The following is a 5772-nucleotide window of genomic DNA, read 5'->3' as shown; positions in this document are numbered from 1 at the left end:
AAAGCATATATGCATGCCATGTATGTTTCAAATATGAAGGCTGTCAAAGTTTATGGATTTGAAATTTGTCTTCAATTCATATATATACTGAAAATACTCGTTACATCAAATATCGCACTCCTTGATGTTTTCCAGGTGTGGAATTCATAGATATGTTAGCAACCGTTATCCATTGAAATATAGAGCATCATATATGAAGGCAATATATAGCATCAAACACAGGTCAGAAAACCTAGTACAAGTACAATGACTTCATCAACTTGACCGTTCCTCTGGGCTGTTACTGTTCGCTGGTAAATGTGCAGCATTACCCAAAAGCCTGCAAACAAAAAAGAATCAACATTAGACTCACAGAAATTAAAATGCCCGGCATCTTCTGAAGACTGGGGGAAACTCTTCAGCAAATTTACGGTTACCAGTTAAAATGGTGTATTTTTTCGTTTTATTTACATCAATAACCATCTTTATCTAGATTGTTCAGTTGGGAAATACTTGGAAATACAAACGGATTGCCCATTTAGGAAATATTCTAGAATATAGAGTAATGGGATGTCGGAAAAATTAATCTTATTTCAAAATATTCTCAAAATCAATCAAATTGTTAAAATAGATATTTTTTGGTTTTATTTACATCAATAGCCATTTTTATTTAGATTGTTCATTTTGGAAATATTTGGAAATACAAACAGATTGCTCATTTGGGAAATATTCTAGAATATAGAGTAATGGGGTGTTAGAAAAATTGACATCTTATTTCAAAATATTCTCAAAATCAATAATTACTTGTTAGTGAAATTTATTTTACATATAAAATTTGGAGATAATATTTCCATAGCTTCCCTATTAAATTTGGAATTGGTTTGAGATTTATAGGAAGTAATTGAGAGATTTTTTTAACTCCTATTTCCAAAGTTATAAATAATTGGATCTATGTTCAAATATATAATTTTATTGTAATTGAATGCAAAAATATAGTAGAGAATATCATTTTGTGTGTATTTTTTAGTACTATCTAACATTTTTATTTTTTGTATTGAGAATATAAACTCAGCATGAGATTATAAAATTTGATAATCTGACTTCAAAATATTCTCAAAATCAACCGAAATTCATCCCACCTACATCCTAACTAAATAAAATCCATACATCCTTGCTAAATGGGATTGAGATCCTATACTAAGTGGTTGGAAATTTAACTAACAACTCTAAAGAAAACATGCACTGTTCAACGCTAGGCCAAACCCATTTTGGCCTACAGGTACCCAGCATTACGTGACTGTCATAAACTGTACCACACACTAAAATCAAGTGACTGGCATAAACTGTACCACACGCTAAAATCGCGTACCTCGGCATCGTGATATGCATCAAGAGGAAGACCATTGCCAAAAAGATGCACAAAGCTCCAACGGTGAGGTAAGCTATCCCGAGAAAGTTGTTCTTCCCTCCAAGAAAACTCGTGGTAGAAAGTACCACCTTCTTCGTGCCACCAAAAGTATAGGTATTATAATTATTAAACAAATTCACTGTAATGCTATCATTTTCTTTGAGGTCCTCCTCAATCCGTCCATACAGCTTCCTGAAGGTTGGAAGTGCGGCTAGTCGCATCCACACCATAAGATCCTCGTCCCCACTTAACTGCCATGTTCATCCAAACGAAGCAGTAAGCAATGGTAATCACTGACTCACATCAGTTATTACAAACCAACCATTAAAGGCACAAGTTTCCAGACTGGTGAATCCTTCTTGTGGAATTGGATGATATTGTTTGCAATGCTATAAACAATCAGACAAATACAGCCTGATATTTGCAAAACCCTAAAACGCAATCAGTCAACCAGCCTACTTTGTAAAGGATACCACTTACAGGGATTGATGAATTGAGAGTAGCACCGCCAATCGGAGTTTCGTTCTGAACATTCGTGGGAAAAACGTCCTTTCCATATTTATCTTCACGATCACTTTTCCACGCAATACCTTTCCTGTTCACTGTCAGCGATGTCCCCTATGGAGAAGTTGTAAGTATCATTCAACAAACTCCAAGCTATGAGACCACATGGAATAATTGCAAGATTATTTCCCGTTGTTGCTTCAGGGTCACAATCTGATGTGGTATTCCCACTACTGGCATAAAGTAGCTGATCGTCATTTATGCTGGTAACGTACCTGCACATGTTTATAATACATAAGAAATGCCCTAGTCAACATTCAGTACATATAAAATCACAAGGTTATTTCATGGATTAATACCGAATAAGCTTCTTGAACGAATAAACCAACCTTCTAACGAGTGGTATAATACATTATTTTTCTCAAAGTTTTATTGAAATTTGAATTTAAGCTTCTGTGATCTATAATTTAAGTTTATAGAAATATTTTTCGAAAAGTCATAGCAGAAAATTTTTGTCTAAGCATTTCGAACCAACTAGTGTGGTTCAACTTTCCCTCATGATGAACCACACTGATTGGTTTGAAATGGGTCCACTAAATTTTTTTAATGTAATTTTCCCAAAAATATTTATAAACTCAGATTATTGAAACTGTATAATATTTTTAAAATTTTAAAAATTAATTTATATATTTAAAAATATAATTGTGTAATATAAAATATAAAACATTTAAAATTATACTATAAATAATCAAAAAATTTAAGAATATAAAACATTTATGGTTATACTATAACTTTTATCTTGCAAAGTTAAAAATATAAAACATTGAAATTTTCATTATAACTTTTATAAATAATCTGAAAAAAATACTGCTCTTTTCAGTTTGCTTGTCTTACTCATTCAATTAATCATTCCAGATTGTTTGACTAGTGTGAGGCTTATTCAATTAATCTGTCACCTTTGATTTATTCTGTTGTGTTCAGAGAAAACCCAAATTTTTGTACTTGGTATTCATATCACTTTTATTGCAATTTATACTCATGAATCTTTCTGCGATGCTAAAACGATATTGGATGTTGGAAATGGAATCTCTTTCTTATAAAAAAGATAGATGAGAAGCAGTCTAGGTCAAATAACAACAAATGCAATCTCACTCACCGATGATGGTTCTGATAGAAGTTATCGAGCTGGTAATATACATAAATTGGATGTCTCATATTCTTTGGCACCTGCAGAGTCAGTAAAATATTCTGTTACATTCTCTGTAAATATTTGTAGTTATGATAGTACTTTCATGTTCAGCAACTATTTGTCACAGAACTAATGTCATCCATTGCTATCTATAACTTCATAAATTCGAGATGAGGAATTATAAATCTATAGAATTGAATACTAGCCATAAGGAATAAGGATGAACCTCTCACTTTTATTATATGACTGCAGTTTTTAGGGATCGTACTATCTTGTATATAGGTCAGTTTGACATCCGTATTAACTCTATACTGCAGAGGTAGGCAGTCTGTTTCATATTGGTACACAATTTCCACAACCTGAAAATGAAAATAAATCATTGGTGCTTCAAACATTAAATATGAAACTGAAAAATGCTAGTTGTGAGTTTTGTAGTAGTTACAATAAAACTTTAAATAGACATTAATGCTAATATAAAGAGTACATACTCCATGTGATGCAATTAGAGAAACAACTCCAAAGGGGATGAAGATAGCCCCCACTCATATGAAGATTGCCATGACCTAAAATCGGATAATCACATTAGGATAGCTATAGTGTAAAGTATTAAAAAAGCTTATTATCTTGAGAAGGCAACAAATACTACATGTGAACTTGAAAACATATCCTGCCTCGCGAGGACAGAAACTATGAAAAGTTCACCTAAAGTAAGCTCTGGCATTCATTCCCTCGTTGTATGCTTTTATTGTTAGCAGCTAAGGATTATCGTAATGCCATAGAGTGTGAACTTATCCAAAATGGCTTACATGCAGGGAGCTCTTGTTGAGTGAACTTGTAAGCTGGAAACACGAGAAATAGCAGACATCTTTAATATAAAGTTGCCAAAGAGAACAATCTATATGATTATAAAAGGCACAGTTCTATCATCCATAGAAAAACCATGTACCACAAATTACACAATACCATAGGTTGGTTCTAAACTAAGTGAATATTTTGTATGCATGATGTGGAGAAAATATTTTGTATGATTTGAAACGAAAGGCTTGGGATGTAATGAACTTCGCATTGCTAGATTTTACAGTGATGTTTGTTTCCCCTTCACAAGATAAAAGGGGAAATATTCTCGTATCAATAACTGGACATCAATGTATCTAATGCTTTAAAATGTAAGGATTGCCTATCTTCCTCTTAAAAATCCTCCAATGCAAACATGAAGATATTGATGGTATGCAAATATACACAACCAATATGAGAGGAGCATAATAAATCTAAATGACAAAATCCCTCTTAAAAAAAAGCAATGAAAGGAACATAGAAAGTCTAAATGACAAACTCCCTCTGTAAAAAAAATAAAGGAGCAGCTTGTATTATGGTATGTTCTTCCATGAAAGAGTAAAAGTTCATGTTCCCAAAGGAACACCTGCTATAAGGTATGGAAGTTATCACATAGCAGGGAAATATCCAAGGGGGAAAGTGCTTTACAATGAACTCAATCTACCAAGTAATAGCTGTTCATAAAGCTGCCATTTAAGGTGTTTTCCAGAAGAGGAAGAAGATACCTTACAAAATGAAATGGAATGGAAAACATTACATCTGTCTTTATATTGATTGTAAATTTCTGAAACTCTAGAAAATTGATTGTAAATTTCTGAAACTTTGGAAAATCTGAGGGACACGGAGGAAGCTCACTGTTTTACTTTGCTTAAATCTATTAAATTTTCTAAAATATCCCAAATATGAAATCTGATAAATATTATAAACATGTTGAAAATATCAATTGAAAATGGTAACATAAGTCCAGATCTGTAAGAGTCTATAGAATTCCTGTTGTGTCATTTCAATAATATTCTATGCCTTCTGCGATTTCACTAACATCCCACTGGTAAGTACCACTTGCTGGAGAAACCCTAATTGTCTTCATAACAAATAGTGTAAAACAGAGACAAACTGTGAAATATGTCAACTTAAGTTATGCAAGTTAACAATTGTATCTCTTCCTCAACCATGGAATCCAAACACAATGCCCCTACCCACCCTTTTTTTGGCCTAAATATAACTCCATATCTATTGGGAAAACACACATTCTCAACGTGACTTGACAGGTCTGCAATTTATGATCTTTCCATTGACGCTTTCAAATATGAAATATGTCAAAAACAAGTAAAACAACTGCGATGGATTCATACTGTAACGAAAATGGAATTAGGTTTTATGTTCTGATTAATGAAACAATGTAATAAGATCATAACCAAATGATTACAGGTAAAATCGGGTGGAATTTCATTGACAAGATAGACAGATGATTCCCAGATGAAATTTTTATAACTTCTATTTACAAAACAATTTACAGAGATGGGAAGAAATTACATTTGGGTGGCCTTGATTGCGTTGTGGGTGCTGCTGAATTTCCTCCTCCGTTTGTTCCAGATGTAGTAGCTTCATTTGAGTTCATGGATCTCTGCCAATTCTTTACTAAATTTCGGTGTTATTTCGGATGACGTATGTCTCTAATTGCTCAGATCACAGCTTATCAGAAGAAGTAGAACTCATTGACTTCATAAAACCCAGATTTATGAAAAAGGAGAGTCAGAGCCGAAGAATTTTAACATGAAAAAGCGGGCGAGCCTGAAGCACCAAAATAGGTATAAGCTAGGGAAGACCTTTCTTCCTGTCAGAGCATGCACACGACGAG

General features: G+C 33.2%; 1 pseudogene; it reads right to left on the bottom strand.

The window, feature by feature from the left end:
• Positions 1-255: 255 nt before the first annotated feature.
• LOC149227366 (ALA-interacting subunit 3-like) lies at positions 256-5532 on the bottom strand (annotated as a pseudogene).
• Between the last annotated feature and the right edge of the window lie 240 nt (positions 5533-5772).

The sequence above is a fragment of the Pinus tabuliformis genome, chromosome J, assembly GCF_031772625.1.
Source record: "Pinus tabuliformis cultivar Carrire ecotype Pingquan chromosome J, CPIR1, whole genome shotgun sequence".
Lineage (NCBI taxonomy): Eukaryota > Viridiplantae > Streptophyta > Pinopsida > Pinales > Pinaceae > Pinus > Pinus tabuliformis.
The sequence above is the reverse complement of the archived record's forward strand: the minus strand, read 5'-3'. Positions and strand labels throughout refer to the sequence as shown.